General features: G+C 45.5%; 1 protein-coding gene and 1 non-coding gene across 2 annotated transcripts in view; one reads left to right on the forward strand and one right to left on the reverse strand.

Annotated features, from left to right (window-relative positions):
• The window catches only part of GTDC1 (glycosyltransferase like domain containing 1), a 287,497-nt gene that overhangs the window by 188,927 nt on the left and 78,101 nt on the right, over positions 1-20,469 (reverse strand). The gene's annotated exons all lie outside the window — the stretch shown is intronic.
• TRNAA-CGC lies at positions 4,410-4,481 on the forward strand. Its single transcript has one exon. It is a non-coding gene; the product is annotated as a tRNA-Ala (tRNA).

The raw sequence follows: 20,469 nt of genomic DNA on the forward strand, positions 1-20,469 counted from the left end.
CGGCTTCACCACGTGTCAGCTGTGTGACTTTGGGCAAGTCACTTCACTTCTCTGTGCCTCAGTTACTCATCTGTAAAACGGGAATTAAGCCTGTGAGCCCTCCGTGGGACAACCCAAACACCTTGTAACCTCCCCAGCGCTTAGAACAGTGCTTTGCACATAGTAAGCACTTAATAAATGCCATTATTATTATTATTATTATTATTATTATTAGTAGTAGTAGTAGTAGTAGTAGTAGTAGTAGTAGTAGCAGCAGCAGTAGTGCCTCAGTTACCTCATCTGTAAAATGGGGATTAAACTTGCGAGCCTCATGTGGGACAACCTGGTTACCTTCTACTGGCACATAGTAAGAGCTTAACAAATACCAATATTATTATTATTATTATTATTATTATTATTATTATTATTATCATCATCATCATCATCATCATCATCATCATCATTATTATTATTATCATCATCATTATTATTATTATTAAGTGGAGGGGCCAGGATTACAACCCAGGCCCTCCGACTCTGAGGCCCGTTATCTTTCCACTAGAGCACTCTGCTTCTCCCTAGAGCTTAGTGCAGTGCTCTGCACACAGTGAGTGCTCAGTAAATACTGACTGATTCCTGCTGTGAGGACTATCGTCACCTCCGTGCTCCCAGGGGTGAAGATGTTCCATTCCTCGCCTGATGATGGGATTCCCCATGCCCCCTGAATGAATAGGCAGTTTCCACTATTATCTGCTATTAGAGGCAATCAGCTTAATTGCATCATGAACCTGGGGAGGAAAAAAAAAAATCCTTCTAAGCCACATTAGGAAGTCAAGGTTAAGGATGAAAGTGTTTTTTTTTTTTTTTCTTAGCGGGGTGGGGATCGACGGGCTATTAAATATGTATCCAATATCCACAGACTTTCCTGAAAATAGCTAGAGAGGTCGGGAGTTCCTCCGGCGGGCCGGGAGAAGCAGAAAGCAGCGGCTGGGATGCCTGCATGATCTCCTCGGGGCGGAAGGCCAGGCGCGGTCCAGGCTGGTAAACTTTGGACATCGGCCCAGAGCCCAGGAGCCCAAATCATCAATCGTATTTATTGAGCGCTTACTATGTGCAGAGCAGGTGGCCCAGGGCCTGGGACGGGCCCCTGACCTCCCCCTCCCACCCCCAGGAGGAGTTGGGTGGCGGGGGAGAAGAAGATTCATTCATTCAATCGTATTTATTGAGCGCTTACTGTGTGCAGAGCACTGTACTAAGCGCTTGGGAAGTCCAAGTTGGCATCATATAGAGACGGTCCCTACCCAACAGTGGGCTCACAGTCTAGAAGGAGATGGCAACGATAGGCTTCCCGGCCACCAACTTCAAAGGTTGAAGTCGCCCACAAAAGGCAGTTGAGAAACCAGGGAAGACCACAGGACGCTGGAGGGGCATACGACGCTCCCGACCGCAGGGCGTCACCGCCAAAGCCACAACACCAAACCACACTTTTGACTTTCAACTCTAACCTTGGGATCATCGCTGGGTGAGGGGGAGGAAGGGCGAGGAAGGGGAAGGAAGGTCTTTTTTTCTGGCTCGCGTGGCGGCCCACTCGTTCTGCCTCGGCGGACGGTCGATGGTCCTGAAGTCCAAGCACAGGGGCCAGAGAGACCAGCAGAGCCTCATCCTGCTGCCCATCCTCCGGGTTAATTCACTGAGTGCTTAGTACAGAGCTCCGCACATGGTCCTCAATAAATACATGACTTGGGCAAGTCATTTCATAAATATTCTATTTATTTTATTTTGTTAGTATGTTTGGTTTTGTTCTCTGTCTCCCCCTTTTAGACTGTGAGCCCACCGTTGGGTAGGGACTGTCTCTATATGTTGCCAATTTGTACTTCCCAAGCGCTCCGCACATGGTCCTCAATAAATACGTGACTTGGGCAAGTCATTTCATAAATATTCTATTTATTTTATTTTGTTAGTATGTTTGGTTTTGTTCTCTGTCTCCCCCTTTTAGACTGTGAGCCCACCGTTGGGTAGGGACTGTCTCTATACGTTGCCAATTTGTAGTTCCCAAGCGCTTAATACAGTGCTCTGCACACAGTAAGCGCTCAATAAATACGATTGATGATGATGATGATTTCAGTTCTCTGTGCCTCAGTTGCCTCATCTGTAAAATGGGGATTAAGACTGTGAGCCCCATGTGGGACAACCTGATTACCTTGCATCTACCCCAGTACTTAGAACAGTGCTTGGCATGTAGCAAGAGCTTAGCAAATACCATCATCATTATTATTATCTGTAAAATGGGAATTGAGATTGTGAGCCCCACGTGGGACAAGGACTATGTCCAACTCAATTTGCTCGTATCTACCCCAGCGCTTAGTACATTGCCTGGAACAGAGAAAGCATTTAACAAATACCAGCATCATTATTAGCTTATTATGAAGCAGCTTGGCTTGGCTTCCTCTCCCCCTCGTCCCCCTCTCCATCCCCCCCATCTTACCTCCTTCCCTTCCCCACAGCACCTGTATATATGTATATATGTTTGTACATATTTATTACTCTATTTATTTATTTATTTATTTTACTTGTACATATCTATTCTATTTATTTTATTTTGTTAGTATGTTTGGTTTTGTTCTCTGTCTCCCCCTTTTAGACTGTGAGCCCACTGTTGGGTAGGGACTGTCTCTATATGTTGCCAATTTGTACTTCCCAAGAGCTTAGTACAGTGCTCTGCACATAGTAAGCGCTCAATAAATACGATTGATGATGATGATGATGATGGAAAGAGCACAGGCTTAGAAGTCAGAGGGCATGGGTTCTAATCCCGACTCTGCCACTTGTCAGCTGTGTGACTTTGGGCAAGTGACTTAACTTCTTAGTGCCTCAGTTCCCTCATCTGTAAAATGGGGATGAAGACTATGAACCCCACGTGGGACAACCTGATTACCCTGTATCTACTCCCGTGCTTAGAACAGTGCTGGACACATAGGAAGTGCTTAACGAATACCGACATTATTATTAGCGGTAGTAGCAGTAGTAGTCGTATTATTATTTAGATGGAAAGCGCCTTGAGGGGAGGGACCGTGCCTTTTATTGAACTGTACTCTCCCAAGCACTGAGCACAACTCTCTCCTTGAAGTAGCGGGCAGGGTTTCTGATGGCCTCGGGCTTCTGGATGAAATGGTCAGAGAACCATCACCCTGTCTACCAACTTTCTGCCCCACCTTCCTGCACGCCTTCGGGAGAGCTTCTCCCAGCCCCCCAAGTCCTTAGTGCCCCCAATGCCAGGGTCCCGCAGAATGACAATGACAATGAAGCAGCGTGGCTCAGTGGAAAGAGCGCGGCCTTTGGAGTCAGAGGTCATGGGTTCGTGTCCCGGCTCCGCCACATGTCTGCTGTGTGACCTTGGGTAAGTCACTTAACTTCTCGGAGCCTCAGTTACCTCATCTGTAAAATGGGGATGATGACCGTAAGCCCCACGTGGGACAACCTGATCACCTTGTATCCCCCCCAGCGCTTAGAACAGTGCTTTGCACATAGTAAGCGCTTAACAAATGCCATCATTATTATTATTATTATTCTTAATGAAGATTGAAGATCGTCATTGTGGCAGTGAGGCCCGGAGGAATAAACCCCGGGGTCGGTAGATCACCCAAACTCCGGTTAAAGACTCCCTCAACTCCCGCAGGTTGCTCATCTGGGAGAGAGGGTGGCAGGTCCAGCCCCAGGGGCTGTCAAAAGTGACACTTCTGCAGACCCTGACATGACGATCCCTGCGTCACCCCACAAAAAGCAGCCTGCCGGGCCTCCCCCAAATCAGACGGCCACAGCCGACGTACAAGGACAACAAAAATCACCACACTTGATACTGTTGGGTAGGGACTGTCTCTATATGTTGCCAACTTGTACTTCCCAAGCGCTTAGTACAGTGCTCTGCACACAGTAAGCGCTCAATAAATACGATTGATTGATTGAAAAGTAGGCGGACTTTACTTTGAGATTTTTTTCAAAAAGTGTAAATAGTAAGGTCCACCAATCTGTCATTTTTTCCCCCATAATTAACAACAATGCTTCTTCTAGTAAGCTCTGATATGGACAGGACGTTTCAACTGGAGTTATTCCTATTCTAGCAGAAAGAAAAAGGAATAACACACAGACACGTTCCAAGTGAAGCTAAGCGTGTGTGTCGGTTCGTCTTTGGGGTCAAGGGGGGATAGTGCTGTGGAGCCATGGATTTCAATAGTTCTGGACTGTGATAATAATAATAATAATAATAATAATAATAATAATAATAATAATAATAATAATAGTATTTTTTAAGCACTTACTACGTGCCAAGCACTGTTCTAAGTGCTGGGGTAGATACAAGGTAATCAAGTCGGACACAGTCTCTGTTCCATATGGGACTCACAGTTTAAGTAGGACAGCATAGGATTGAAAGGGGGGGTGTAGCTCAGTGGTAGAGCGCATGCTTCGCATGTATGAGGCCCTGGGTTCAATCCCCGGCATCTCCACTCTTTCTTCTAGACTGTGAGCCCACTGTTGGGTAGGGACCGTCTCTATATGTTGCCAACTTGTACTTTCCAAGCGCTTAGTACCGTGCTCTGCACACAGTAAGTGCTCAATAAATATGATTGATTGATTGATTGATTGAAACCCCATTTTACAGATTGGTCACTGAGGCCCAGAGGTGAAGTGATTTGCCCCAGGTCACATAGCAGACAAGAGGCAGAGCCCCGGGATTAGAACCCAGGTCCTTCTTACTCCCAGCACGGGCTCTATCCACTTGGCCACACCGCTTCCCTAGACTCTAGTCTGTAGATTGTAAGGTTGTCCTTTAGACTGTAAGCTCATTATGGGCAGGGTATGTGTCTGCTGTTTCTGTTTTGTCCCACTTTCCCAAGCTCTTAGTCCAGTGCTCTACACATAGTAAGCGCTTAATACAACTGATCGATTGTTTGATTGATTGACTGTATGATGTTCTCTGTGGGGACGGAAAGCTCCTGCTAGTTCAGGAGGAAATATGGGGGAAGCGTTGTACGAGCAAAGGAATAACGCAGCTGAATCTTCAGTAAAACGGTGCAAAAACTTGGTTCTCCCGAGCTCTGGAGCCCACTGAAGTTAGACTCTAGAAATAATCAAGCTAAATGACCTCCGAAGTAAGACCCACGTTCTTCCAAGATCAGAGTCATTCCCGTCCGTTCTACCTTCGCCATTTCTTACAGAGCAATCTTTCCATCAATCGGTGGCATTGATGGAGTGCTGACTGTGTGAGGTGCGCTGTACTAAGCGACTGGGGGAGAGCAAGAGTTGGGAGACCCTATCTCTGCCCTCGGGAGATTACAGTCTAACAGAAGAACTTACGTTCTAGGTGTGCTCTCCTATGCGTTCGGTATGGTGCCGAGCCCTCAGTATTCATTCATTCATTCAATCGTATGTATCAATCAATCAATCAATCAATCAATCAATCGTATTTATTGAGTGCTTACTGTGTACAGAGCACTGTACTAACTGCTTGGGAAGTACAAGTTGGCAACATATATCGATCAGTAAGCGATCGGTAAATGTCTTGATTGATTCATCGACCCCTCTTCCCTCCCCCCAGTTTTGTTCATATTTTATTTCAGCTCGGAAGCCACACGCTTCAGTTAGGGGAGTGATCACAATGGCTGACATTCCTGGCGATCTTGTAATAATAATGATGCTATTTGTACGACAGGCAACTCGTACTCTTACATGAAAATACAATATGAACCTATGAGAGAGGGCCAGAGAGTCAATTCTGAAGCGAGTCAGCCCACCTAGCACAATCAGGAGTCCTGAGTCCCTGTAACTTTGGTGGAATTTTTGTTCTGTGCCCAAGTCTTTTTTTTTTTTTTCTCAGTGTATACAGAGTGATCTTTTCTTTCTCAGCGGCATGGAGGTTTACGGCTTTCTGAGGATGAGAAGTCATGGCCACTTCTATGACCCACAGAAAAACTGAATCTCAAAATAGCCGGTGTATTTTCCGCGTGTGACTTCTGGATCCCTGTTTGATGTCTCATTTGCAAAATACGATTCTTGGTACTCTATAAGGGACACTCAGAAAAAATATGTTCAAATCACCAAAAAGCACCTTCTCATTTACATAATCAAAATACTATTTAACCGCTTAAGATGTTATATACCACAACCAAAATATACTTTCAGACCGGGATTACATTAGCAACTGAATATGAATAATCCAGACCCAAAATACATTCAAATCTCAATGACTCATTTTTGACCGACCAAAAACAAAAAAAGACCCCAAAAACCCAACACATTTTCACCTGAAATAACCAGGTAATTACGAGCAACACAGAGTTTGAGGTTTAGATGATCTAGAGATTTGATGGCGATAGTGAAACAGTCATAATGTTTTTAAATGATGAGTCCCAATAAGAACAGCCTTTTCTTAAATCTTAAACCTTTCATATTTAATATGCAGTCCCTAGAAGCACAGAAAAGCTTTTCTGAAGACCGTATCCGTCCGGGGACGTGAGATATATTGAACCATTAAAAAATATTGGTGCTTTTGTTTTCTAAGTGCATTCAGAGAATTCTCAAAATGTATTTCTTCCCCTTATTGAGTACATTCCTCGTGACACTAGGTTAGAAAAATTCACTTTGCCCTCCTTAACTCTGCCTCATCCTCCGTCTCCTCTTCCTTTTCCTCCTTCCCCCATCCCCATACTCTCTTCTTCCCCTTCATCCTCCTCCTTTTCCTCCTTCCCTTCCGCATCCTGAGTCACTAGCTCTTTAGTTCCACCACTGGAATCTCCCTCTGTCTCTTCCACTGGGCAATTTCATTACTCAGACACACGGATAATAATGATAATAATAATAATAACAATGATGATAATAATAATAATAATTAATATTAATAATATCTGTTAAGCACTTACTTTGTGCCAAGCATTCTACCAAGCTTTGCAGTAGATTCAAGAAAATAAGGTCCCACCCAGGGCTCACAGTTTAAGTAGGAAGGAAGAAGAGATATTGAATCCCCATTTTGCAGATGAAGGAACTGAGGCACAGAAAAGTGACTTACCCCAAGTCATACAGCAGACAAGTGGCGGGGTTAGGATTAGAACCCAGGTCCTCTCACTCCCAGACCTGTGCTCTTTCCATTATACCATGTTGCTTCCCATCTCCTCCTAGAAGTCCTTCTTGGTTAATTCCCAAATCCTGAGGTCATATCAATCCAACAGCCACCCCTGGCATACATGCCCTTATACCCATTTTCAGCACAGAGTGCTCTATAAAATCAATTATTGTGAGTATGTGTGTGTGTGTGTGTTTCAGTGTATGTGTGGTGCACTCTACTGAACATGGAATTACTTATTCCGATATTTCATTCTGTTTTATATTGCCTTTCATATTATCCTTATTCTTCCTCCTCCTCCCATTCTTTGTAAATACTTCTGATCGTCTGTCTTCGCAATAAGACTGTCAGCTCCTAGTGGGCAGGGAACATGAGTTTTGCTATCGTATTTTCCCAATCAATCAATCAATCGTATTTATTGAGCCCTTACTGTGTGCAGAGCACTGTACTAATCAATCAATCAATCAATCGTATTTATTGAGCGCTTACTATGTGCAGAGCACTGTACTAAGCGCTTGGGAAGTACAAATTGGCATCACATAGAGACAGTCCCTACCCAACAGTGGGCTCACAGTCTAGAAGGACCCAGTAGAGATCAGGTAAATACCACTACTACTGCTACTACCACTACTATTTACTACGACAACCACCACCACCATCACAACCACAACCAACACAAGGGCCTCTGCTGTTGTTACAATTTTGAGAGGGGCGTTGTGGTTCCGGGATGAAATGAAGCTCCACTCACTGAGCATTCGGAGCGGTTGACCCAGGGATCCAAACAAGAGGAAATGGAGGCAGGGTGAGACCTCCACGGTGTCTCTCACCATTCGTATTTGTATTCAATCATATTTATTGAGCACTTACTGTGTACAGAGCACTGTACTAAGCGCTTGGGAAGTACAAGTTGGCAACATATAGAGACGGTCCCTACCCAACAGTGGTCTGCCATGCCTCTCCCTGATGGTCCGCAAGGACAATGGCAATGGGGGAAACTGCCCGGCTTCATCATCATCATCATCATCATCATCATCATCATCATCATAATAGTAATGTTATTTGTTAAGCACTTAGAGAAGCAGTGTGGCTCAGTGGAAAGAACACGGGCTTTGGAGTCAGAGGTCATGGGTTCAAATCCCGGCTCTGCCATTTGTCAGCTGTGTGACTTTGGGCAAGTCACTTCACTTCTCTGGACCTCAGTGACCTCATCTGGAAAATGGGGATTAAGACTGTGAGCCTCCCATGGGACAACCTGATCGCCTTGGAACCTCCCCAGTGCTTAGAACAGTGCTTTGCACACAGTAAGCACTTAATAAATGTCATTATTATTACTATTATTACTATGTGCAAAGCACTGTTCTAAGCGCTGATGCCACCAGTATTCAGGCCTGGCTCTCGGGATGGCTTTTATTTATTGTTTTTCTTTTCATGGCAGTTGGGTAGTGCTTACTATGTGCTGGGCACTGTACTGAGTGCTGGGGTAGATACAGATTGTGAGGTTGGACACGGTCCCTCTCCTGTATGGGGGTCACAGTCGCCATCCCCATTTTACAGATGAGGGAACTGGGCCCCAGAGAAGTGAAGTGACTCGCCCAAGGTCACACGGCAGACAAGTGATGGAGCCGGGATTGGATCCAAGATCCTTCTGTCTCCCAGGTCTGTACTCTCCACTAGGCCACACTGCTTCTCACTTGTCACTGGTCTGCTGTAAAATGGGGTTAAGACTGTGATGGACTGTGTCCAACCTGATTAGCTTGGATCTTCCCCGGAATTTAGCTGAGTGCCTGGCACATAATAAGTGCTTAATAAATCCCACTTGAAAAAAAAAAAAAAGATGAGGAAACTGAGACTCTAGACTGTAAGTTCATTAGGGGCAGGGAATATGTCTACCAATTCTGTTATAATGTAATAATGACATTTATTAAGCCCTTACTATGTGCAAAGCACTGTTCTAACTGCTGGGGAGGTTACAAGGTGATCAGGTTGTCCCTCGTGGAGCTCACAGTCTTAATCCCCGTTTTACAGATGAGGGAACTGAGGCACAGATAATAATAATAATAATAATGTTGGTATTTGTTAAGCGCTTACTATGTGCAAAGCACTGTTCTAAGCGCTGGGGTAGATACAAGGTAATCAGATTGTCCCACATGGGGCTCACAGTCTTCATCCCCACTTTACAGATGAGGGAACTGAGGCCCAGAGAAGTGAAGTGACTTGCCCAAAGTCACACAGTTGACAATTGGCAGAGCTGCGATTTGAACCCATGATCCCTGACTCCAAAGCCCGTGTTCTTTCCACTGAGACACGCTGCTTCTCAATGTAGCCTCCCAAGCGCTCAGTACAGTATACTGTTCATTCATTCAATAATATTTATTGAGCGCTTACTGTGTGCACAGCACTGTACCAAGCGCTTGGGAAGTACAAGTTGGCAACATATAGAGATGGTCCCTACCCAACGGCGGGCTTTAAGAGCTCAATAGGATTGACTGGACGGCTTGACTGAGGCCCAGAGAAGTGAAGTGACTTCCCCAAGGTCTCACAGATGACAAGAGGTGGAGCAGGGATTAGAACTCAGGTGGTCTGACTGCCAAGGCCAGGCTCTGCCCTTCTGCTCTCCTTCTGGGCCGACGTGACCCAACTCCGCACCCCAAACACCGCCCAACCTATCCCTGACGGGGAAGAGGGAGACGGGAAACTGGGAGACGGGATGACTTCTGCCAGGCGTGAGGAAATCTGCCTTCAAAACACCAGCCGCAGCGGAGCCCCCAACCCCCTTTGCTCCACGTCCCTTCAAAGATATCTCATTTCCAAGAAAGCAGCCAAGTATATTTAGCTCCATTGGGCCGCTCCAACTTTCTCCCCACGTTAGATATTATATATATTAGATATAATATTGATGGGTGGGAAATTTCTATGCACTCACAGATTCAAATATTTCTATTCCCCGGGGTTGAAACCCAGAGATGTCGCTATGCACGATAACTGTTTTGTGTTAGTGAGTTACAACCGCTCTGTCATAAGTATGAAATGCTGCGTTTGCTCACAAAGACCACAGGCAATGCTAAACCTGACGGGTGTTTCTCTTTTCTTTTTTTTCAGAGGAGGAAAGAGTGCTCCAGTCACTCCGTGGTGATTCTGACTCTCGCCCTGCAATGTCTCCTCTAGGGAAGATTGGAGCATCCTCGTCCACGTGGGCAAAAACCTCTGTTAGCTCTCTGACTCCGCTGAAGTGAAAGATGATCGTTTGGGTTAATTACGGTTATCACCAATGGTGGCTTTACTGTTCAGCCTGATCGGGCAGTTTTAGGAGTAATCCACAGCGGACCTTACGTCCGATCGACAGACACGTTGGTGAGGTTCCAAACTCCCAGACTAATGATATACCTTCACCACTCTCCCCTCTGTCTCCCGCCACCTATGAGAGGGCAGAAATGAAATGGCCCATATGCTATTTGACTGGGAGATGTTTTTATTTCAAAAAAAAAATAAAAACCACAACATCATATTGTTGTTCAACCATTAATTCCCTGGCTCCCTCGGCCACCCCCAAACCAGACAGTTGTAAAATATCTGGATGAAGGGGAAGCCAAAGGTTAAGTGACTTGTAAAAAAGTCTCACAGCAAATTAGCAGTAGAGAAAGGGAGGCTTTTCCCTAACCATGACCCACGAGCTGGGTTATTACCTAGGTGATACATCATCTAAACAGCCCTGAAGTCACTTTTGTAAAATCTACCCCTTCCCAGAAAAAACACCATAAGGCCTCATTCAACTGGATTCCCTTTAACTGAATGTCCCCCACCTTCTTTGAAATGTCTGCTTACACCCTCCTTCCTCCCACTGCTGCTCTACTCTACCTACTTGCCTTCACTGGATCGATCAGTCGATCAATAAATCGTATTTGTTGAGCGCTTACTGTGCGCAAACCATGGATCATTCCCTTCTGCCTTCAAATCTGCCCCAACTCGCTCCTGCTACACAAAAACATCTCTAGAACACATCCCATGTCTACACTCCTCAATCAATCAATCAATCAATCATCACCATAGCACTTATGTATTTACCTGGAATTTCATATGTCTATACTAGTGTCTGCCTCCCCCTCTGAACTGTACACTTAATAATAATAATGGTAATGGCATTTATTAAGCGCTTACTATGTGCAAAGCACTGTTCTAAGCGCTGGGGAGGTTACAAGGTGATCAGGTTGTCCCCCTTGGGGCTCACAGTCTTAATCCCCATTTTACAGATGAGGTCACTGAGGCACAGAGAAGATAAGTGACTTGCCCAAAGCCACACAGCTGACAATCGGCAGAGCCGGGATTTGAACCCATGACCAGTGACTCCAAAGCCGCTGCTCTTTCCACTGAACCATGCTGCTTCTCTTATGGGCAGGGAACGTGTCTACTAACTCTTCTATACTGCACTCTCCCAAGCACTTAGTACAGCACTCTACACCCAGTAAATGCTCGATAAATAGGACTATTTGATCACCAAATGGTATTTCCTGAGCACCTACTGGGAGGGTCCTCAGAACAAGCTGACACACAACTTACCCTCAGGGAGTTTACGATCTAGTTTCCGATCCATAAACCCTGGCTGACTTCCCTTCCTTTTCCAACTTGCTTTTTTCCCTCTGTGATCCCTCTGTCCACTCCTCCGTCTCTACTCTCCTTGTGGTGGCCAAGGACCTCTCTCTCTCTCTGACACAATCCCATGGCTCTACTCTATCCTGATTCTCCTTGGTTCTCAGACTGAAAACTCCTTAAAGACTGGGAACAGGACACCAATTTGTTTTATATTTCCCAAGCACTTAGTCTGTAAGTTTCTTGAGGGCAGGGACCATGTCCGCCAACTCTGTTCAGTCGTTCATTCGATGGTATTTATTGAGCCCTTACTGTGTGCAGAGAACTGTACTGAGCTCTTGGGAGAGTTCAGTAGAACAATAAACGGATGCATTTATATTGGACTCTCCCAAACTCTTAGTTCAGAGCTCTGCACACAGTAGGCGCTCAACAAATATGAGTGATTGAGTAGTACAGTGACCCACACTCAGGGACTGCTCAATAAATACTATTACCCTACTTGTCTACTCCTTTTGCTATGCTGACCTTCCCGGTGACGCTCACACATTGCTGTCCCAGTTTTGATTCTGCCTCTATAATAATGATGATATTTGTTAAGTGCTTATTATGTGCCAAGCTTTGTTCTAAGGGCTGGGATCACTCCTTCTCAGTTTCCAAAGTTGGCTCTTCTTCCCTTCCGTACTTTTGAACTTGAGTGTTCCTCAAGGTTGACTTCCACGTCCCGGGCTCTTCTCACCTTTACCTCTCTCTCCCTTGGAAAGCTATTCAGCTTGTGACTTTTTTAAAATGGTATTTGCTACAGGCTCACCATTCTAAGCACTGGTGTAGATACAAGATCATCAGGTTGGAAACGGTCCATGGCCCACATGGGGCTCATAGTCTTAATCCCCATTATACGGATGAGGGAACTGACGCACAGAAAAGTGAAGTGACTTATCCAAGGTCACACAGAAGACAAGTGGCGGAGCCGGGAAGAGAACCCAGGTCCTCTGCTTGCCAGACCTGTGCTCTTTCCACTATGCCACGCTATTTCTCACGGCTTCAATCCGGGCTTACTGTTTTTCACCCGGAGCCTGGACAGGTGTACGTCTACTCTGCCTGTGAATTCCCATATCTCCTTTAAGATTGTAAGTTCCTCTGCTCTAGATTCCCATATGTCTATAAAAACAATAACGTAGCATCATCTCTTAGGAGTTTACCACTTGACAGGGTGGATACGATACAAACAGTTCACAGTCCCGCCCCTCCTTGGGGCTCCCTGCCTACAGGAGAATAGGAACTGGAGCCCTATTTTGCAGGAGAGGAAACCGAGGCACAGAGAAGGTAAGTGACCTGCCTAAGGTCCCAGGGACGGCAAGAGGGGGAAGCGGGATTCGACTTCAGAGCCGGGCCCGCGCTGCTTCCATTAGACCAACTATAAATGCGAACCGCAGTGCTGTGTACCCAGCTGATATCGTCAACGATGAGGATGAGGCTGATTAAAGCTAAGTAGATCCCAACACTGTGAGGACATATCTTGGGGGTGCTTGAAATTCAGAAATTAATCAACATCTGGCTTCAGGTGTTTACACTCATAAGGCCCCTTGAAATCTACATGTGACAGGTAAACAAATGAGTCAATAATGTCTCCCCCTTCGCCCTCCCCTGAAAATTCATCAAAAGGTAGGGGGGGACAGAAATTCAAGCCGGAGAAAGCCAGAGTGGATGAGAAATCCAGAGAAACCTCTCGGTCTGCCAGCTGAAAGGGCAACACGGGCTTGCCCGACTGAAACGCCGGCAATGACTAACTGAAAAGTAAAACAGAGATCGGATGACAGTTGTTGAGGACGGGTCGAATATTGAAAATTTCAAACTAGGAAATACTGAATCACAGGACCCGATTTCAACGCAGCTTCCCCGGGGCCCCAGCCGAACGAAAACGCGAGCGAGGTGACTCAGAGGGAGCCCGCTTAGGCCGAGGGGGACTTCCCCTCGTATTGTACGGGGCAAGCAGCAGAGGCCGACCACAGGCAGGTCTTTCGACGCCTTCGGTGAGGTTTCCCGCTGCTTTTCCACCCCTCCTGGATTTGTCATGCTCATCGCCGACCACACCCATCGCGGCCCCTGACCCTTGGGATTCCGGCCCGCTTACGCCAATTGGCCCGGCCCAACGATCCGACTAAAAACTCCGGCCTCTTCTGCCGGGTGGAAGAGACGGGAAACGGCCAAGGCCTGGCCCCGATTCAAATCTCTCAACGGGATTGTGGGGTTGGCAGAACCACCGGGTGCGAGGCTCTGGGTTGCACCACGGGACGGATGCTTCCAGCCCACCTCCTTTCGCGAGAAGCCTCTCGGGCCGGCCTTCCTAATCGATCGATGCCATTTATTGGGCGCTGACTGTGGGTCGAGCACTGTACTGAGTGCTTAAAAAGCCCTCTCAGATTGAGGCTCCCTAACGAGGACCTGACGTTTTCAGAAAGGGTCTGATAGGAGTCTGGCAACGAAAACTGCAGACATGCTGAACTTATTAAGGAACAAAAGTTTTCTGGAAGCTTTTTTCCATAAAGGAAAGAGGAAAGAAAACACATCACTGTTCAACTAGATAGCTACCATCTGCCGACATTTTACCTAAAACGAAAATGACTGAAAGGCAGCCGAATAGTCAGATCATGCTAGCCATGGACTGCTTTGCAGGTACTTGCCCCCTGAAAGCTACGGCACATCTTTGGCATTTCTGTTGTTTTATTTTTTTTTCCATTTTCTTCTCTGCTTTATGACTAAAGCATGGAAACGGAAAGTGTTCCCTGTCTACAGGGCCGGTGTGCGGACTGTGGTCCATTTCAGGGCAACGGTCTTTCTCATTCCTTGGCCTCCGATCTCTCTCTCCCCGTACGAAACCAGAGGCTGAGGGGTCTGAATTCCGTCTCCGGCTCTTTGAAGTTGAGGAGTCACGGCAGCCCGTTATTAAAATGACGTTACCCTCAGTAGCTCTGCTGTTTGGTCTGTGGGAGCCTGCTGCCTGTTTGCAATTTCCTTCAAAAGAGCTATTCCGCGGTAAGAAAACACAGACTTATAACACTGAGGACTCTCCTCCTGGATGGACAAGGCCTGTATGTTGAAGGATGGCAGCGGTTGAAGCCCTGAAGTATTCATGATTCACATCATGGTACGCTTTCACTTTCTCAAACTGCCACCCGCCCCCGCAAAATGGAGACTTTTCCTGAATTTCCCTATGTTGATATCAGTCTCAGTCCTTGGCATGTGTAGGGAATATTGACTGCGGGAAATCCAAAGCGAACCTTTGGTTACTGTGACTTTACAGATGAATGGTTCAGGGGATTTCTGTAAAAACCTCTAAGCAGATTTAGTGTGTAAAAACAGTTTTTGCTTTTGTTTTTGTTTGTTTTTTTGTTTATTTTTATTTGCTAAGCACTTACAATGTGAAAGGCACTGGACTACGCACCGAGGTTAGATACAAGCCAGTCAGGTTGGACACAGTCCATGTCCCAGTCTTGATCCCCATTTTACGGATGAGGTAGCTGAGGTAAAGAGAAGTGAAGTGACTTGCCCAAAGTCATAAGGCAGACAAAAATGGTAGAGCCGGGATTAGAACCCGGGTTCTTCTGACTCTACTAGGCCTCACTAATCAATCAATCAATCGTATTTATTGAGCGCTTAGCCCTGACATGACCCTCAACTATCCCTGCTTCTATTTATTCTCCCTCCTGTCTATGCCTTTGGATCTGTAACCTTCGCATACATGATATTCACAAATGCCAAAATTAATTATTCACCCCACCCCAAATCCACAGCACTTAGGAACATATCTTTAAATGACATAAGTTACTTATTCACAACAATGTCTGTCTCCCCATCTAGACTGTAAAGAAATGCATCTGCTAATTCTGTTGCATTGTCCTCTCCCGAGTGCTAAGTATATTGCTCCACACATAGTGAGTGCTCAATAGTGACCGTCCCACTAGACTTCGGCTCGCAATCTTTTCTCCTCCCAAGACAACCTTCTCACTGGGCCTCGTTCCCATCTCTCTCATCTCTCTTGCTCACCACCTCTGTCCCGCTGATAACATCCTGCCCCTTCACACCTGGCAGAAAACTGCTTTTTCCATCTTCAGGCCCCTTCAAAAATCGCATCTCCTTCAGGAAGGCCTCCCTGATTAAATCATGTCTCATCTCTCCACCCAAATTTCCCCAGGTACTGCCATTTCAACACTTCCACACCTTCAAAGCACTTGAGAACTCTGTCCACGGAAGTTACGAACAGACTTTTATACTTGATGGCTTCCCCCGACCTGTAATTTATTTGAGTGTTTATCTCCCCGCCAGACTAAGCTGCAAGGATCACGTCTAAGAACACTACTGTATTCTCCCAAGCACTTAGTACAGTGCTCTGTCCAGGTACAATCTCAAAAGATACTATGGATTAACTGTTTATTTCCATGTGGAGTCTAGCACAAGGTCGGAATCAATCAATCATGGGTATTTATTGAGCACTTACAATGTGAAGAGTACTGAACTAAACACTTGGTAGAGTAACAGTAATAATTATGGCATTTGTTGAGTGCTTACTATGTGCCAGGCAACTGAACTAATCACTGGGGTGGAGACGAGCAAATTGGGTTGGACAGTCCCTGTCCCAAATGGAGCTCCTGGTCTCAGTCCCCATTTTACAGATAGGTAACTGAGGCACAGATAATAATAATAATAATAATAATAATAATAATAATAATAATAATAATAATAATAATATTTGTTAAGCACTTACTATGTGCCAAGCACTGTTCTAAGCGCTGGGGTAGATACAAGGTAATCAGGTTGTCCCATGTGGGGCTCACAGTCTTCATCCCCATTTTACAGATGAGGGAACTGAGGCCCAGAGAAGTGAAGTGACTTGCCCAAAGTCACATAGCTGAGAAGTGGCAGAGCCAGGATTTGAACCCACAACCTCTGAATCCAAAGCCCGGGCTCTTTCCACTGAGCCATGCTGCTTCCCCAATTGAGAGAAGTGAATTGACTTGCCCAAGGTCACACAGCAGACAAGTGGCGGAGTTGGAATCAGAACCCATGACATTTTGACTCCCAGAATATCCCAGAACAGAGTTGGGAGACACGATCCCTTAAAGAGTTGACAATCTAGTGGGAACTAAGCCTGCCGAAGGTGGAATCAATTCATTACAGATACTGAAACTCAAAACCCTCTTTCTCAAGTTTAAGAGAAAGTAACCAGTAATCCTTTCCAAACCCAAAAATATGTCAGTAATTATATATACTAATATAATAGAGCAGCACGGCCTAGTGGATAGAGCTCAGGCCTGGGAGTGGGAAGGACCTGGGTTCTAATCCCGGCTCCGCCACTTATCCACTGTGTGACCTTGGGCAAGTCGCTTCACTTCTCTGGGTCTCAGTTATCTCATCTGTAAAATGGGAATTCAATGCCAGTTCTCCTTCCTACTTAGATTGTGAGCCCCCATTTAGGACCGGGACTGTGTCCAACCTAAATATCTGGTATCTATCCCGGCACTTAGTACAGCGCCTGGCACATAGTAAGTGCTTAACAAACCCCCATTAAAAAAAAAAAAAGATTGTGGGATAGGGAAAGTGTCCAACCTGATTAGCTTATCATCATCATCATCAATCGTATTTATTGAGCGCTTACTGTGTGCAGAGCACTGTACTAAGCGCTTGGGAAGTACAAATTGGCAACGTATAGAGACAGTCCCTACCCAACAGTGGGCTCACAGTCTAAAAGGGGGAGACAGAGAACAAAACCAAACATACTAACAAAATAAAATAAATAGGATAGATATGTACAAGTAAAATAAATAAATAAATAAATAAATAGAGTAATAAATATGTACAAACATATATACATATATACAGGTGCTGTGGGGAAGGGAAGGAGGTAAGAAGCGGGGGATGGAGAGGGGGACGAGGGGGAGAGGATGGAAGGGGCTCAGTCTGGGAAGGCCTCCTGGAGGAGGTGAGCTCTCAGCAGGGCCTTGAAGGGAGGATACTAATGATGATAATGATGGTATTTGTTAAGTGGTTACTATGTGCCAAGCACTATGCTAAGTACTGGGGTAGATCAGGTTGTCCCACGTGGGGCTCACAGTCTCACAGAGAAGCAGCGTGACTCAGTGGAAAGAGCACAGCTTTGGAGTCAGAGGTCATGGGTTCAAATCCCTGCTCTACCACTTGTCCGCTGTGTGACTTTGGGCAAGTCACTTAACTTCTCTGCGCCTCAGTTACCTCACCTGTAAAATGGGGATCCCTGTGGGACAACCTGATCACCTTGTAACCTCCCCAGTGCTTAGAACACTGCTTTGCACATAGTAAGTGCTTAATAAATGCTAGTATTATCATTATTATGATGATGATTATTATTATTAATCCCCATTTTACAGATGATGAGGTAACGGAGGCAAATAAAAGTGAAGTGACTTGCCCAAGGTCACACAGCAGACAAGTGGCGGAATCGGGATTAGAACCCACGTCCTCTGACTCCCAAGCCTGTGCTCTTTCCACTGGGCCACACTACTTCCCTGCTTAGTACAGTGCCTGCCACATAGTACATGCTTAATGAGTACAATAAAGGGATAATACCATTCAAACAAAATCCATCTGGATAAAACTCGGCCCTTTTCATTGGGAACTTGGATAAATCCAATAGACTGTAAACTCGTTATGGTCAGGAAACATGTCTGCTAATTCTATTGCACCATACTATACTCTCCCAAACACTTAACACAGTGCTCTGCACATAGTAAGTACTCAATAAATACAAACGATTGATCCAGTGTTCATTCTGTTGGCATCAACACTGTGTGTTCTCAGAATAAAATGCAGCAGAAAATAAGAAGGCTGCACATAGTAAGTACTTAATAAATACAAACGATTGATCCCGTGTTCATTCTGTTGGCATCAACACTGTGTGTTCTCAGAATAAAATCAGCAGAAAATAAGAAGGCTGCACATAGTAAGTACTTAATAAATACAAACGATTGATCCAGTGTTCATTCTGTTGGCATCAACACTGTGTGTTCTTAGAATAAAATGCAGCGGAAAATAAGAAGGCACATCTCAGTGGTTTTTTTTTTTTTCCTTATTCCTGTGAACACGGCAAAATTACCTTTGGAGAAATTCATCTTGGCAACACAATGCCTAGAAGCATCTATTGTCAGAGCAGATATCTTGGGGGGAAACAGCTTAGAAAAGTGCACAGGTCTGGTTGAGCGTGTTAATTATCAACTAACGGTGCTGCTAATAGAAGCCAACAAACTCAGGTTGATAGTTTCTGTCCCTGACTCTAGTCACCTCGGGCCAGTTGGACAGATGGGGTCTTCCACTACATTCATTAAAAGGAATGGGGTTTTTTTTAGCCTCTGAAAAAGTGTAACAAACCTACAGTTTGTCTTTTAAAATACCGTTGTCAAGTTTCAAGGGGTAAATATTCTTGAACATTTACCCTGGAGGTCTTTAAGGGCCAGAGACGGTTACGCACACTATCCTTTTATCCATTTGAACAGTTACCATGGAGCGGTGGGGAGGCTGAATTTGGAGATTTGGGGGAGACCTTGCTTAGCACCCCCAATATCAGCGTTTTTCCCCCACCAGAAGACACACACCCTGGTGAATAGGCATGTCAGGAGGAGCGTCAACTCCCAGCGTTGAGGCACTGTACTGTTCTATTTTATTTTCTTCCTTTAAAAACCACAGTGAGAGACAGCTTTCCAGAGTCAAAAAAGGTAAAACCCTTCGAAAAACGTGTCTTTGGGGAACACAGTAGCAGGTCTAGTATCGAGTTTTGTGATGAAAATGCTATACAAATGCTATTCATTCATTCAATCATATTTATTGAGCGCTTACTGTGGGCAGAGCACTGTACTGAGCGCTTGGGAAGTACAAGTTGGCAACATATAGAGACGGTCCCTACCCAACAGCGGGCTCACAGTCTAGAAGGGGGAGACAGATGACAAAACAAAGCATATTAAAATAAAATAAATAGAATAAATATGTACAAATAAAATAAAGTAATAAATACGCACAAACATATATGCAGGTGCTGTGGGGAGGGGAAGGAGGTAAGGTGGGGGGATGGGGGGGAGGAGAGGGAGAGGAAGGAGGGGGAACCAACTTAACTTCCCAGGCGCTTAGCACAGTGCTCCGCAAAAAGCAAGCGCTCAATAAATACAATTGAATGAACGAAATTAATCAGGTTATAAATAATTGTAGTACTGGTTTATACACTTACTATGCACCAAAACCTGTACTAAGAGCAGGGGTAGATAAAAGGTAACGAGACGGCAGACAGTCCCTGTCTCACACAGCGGCTCACACTCTCAGGTGGAGGGGGAATGGGGCTTTAACTCCCATTTCACTGATGGAAAAACTGAGGCATAGAGAAGGAGCATGGGCTAGTGGAAAGGGAGCAGGCGGGAGGCAGGCAGAAGTACCTGAGTTCACTCATTTAATTGTATTTACTGAGCACTTCCTGTGTGCAGAGCACTGTACTAAGTGCTTGGGAGAACAGCTGTGAGCTGGTTGTGGGCAGGGAATGTCACTGCTTTTTGGTGTATTGGACTTTCCCAAGTGCTTAGTACAGTGCTCTGCACACAGTAAGCGCTCAATAAATACGATTGAATGAATGAATGAATACTCAGAGAAGCAGCGTGGCTCAGTGGAAAGAGCCTGGGCTTTGGAGTCAGAGGTCACGGGTTCAAATCCTGGCTCCACCAATTGTCAGCTGTGTGACTTTGGGCAAGTCACTTCACTTCTCTGTGCCTCAGTTACCTCAT

Source organism: Tachyglossus aculeatus, chromosome 9 (genome assembly GCF_015852505.1).
Source record: "Tachyglossus aculeatus isolate mTacAcu1 chromosome 9, mTacAcu1.pri, whole genome shotgun sequence".
Lineage (NCBI taxonomy): Eukaryota > Metazoa > Chordata > Mammalia > Monotremata > Tachyglossidae > Tachyglossus > Tachyglossus aculeatus.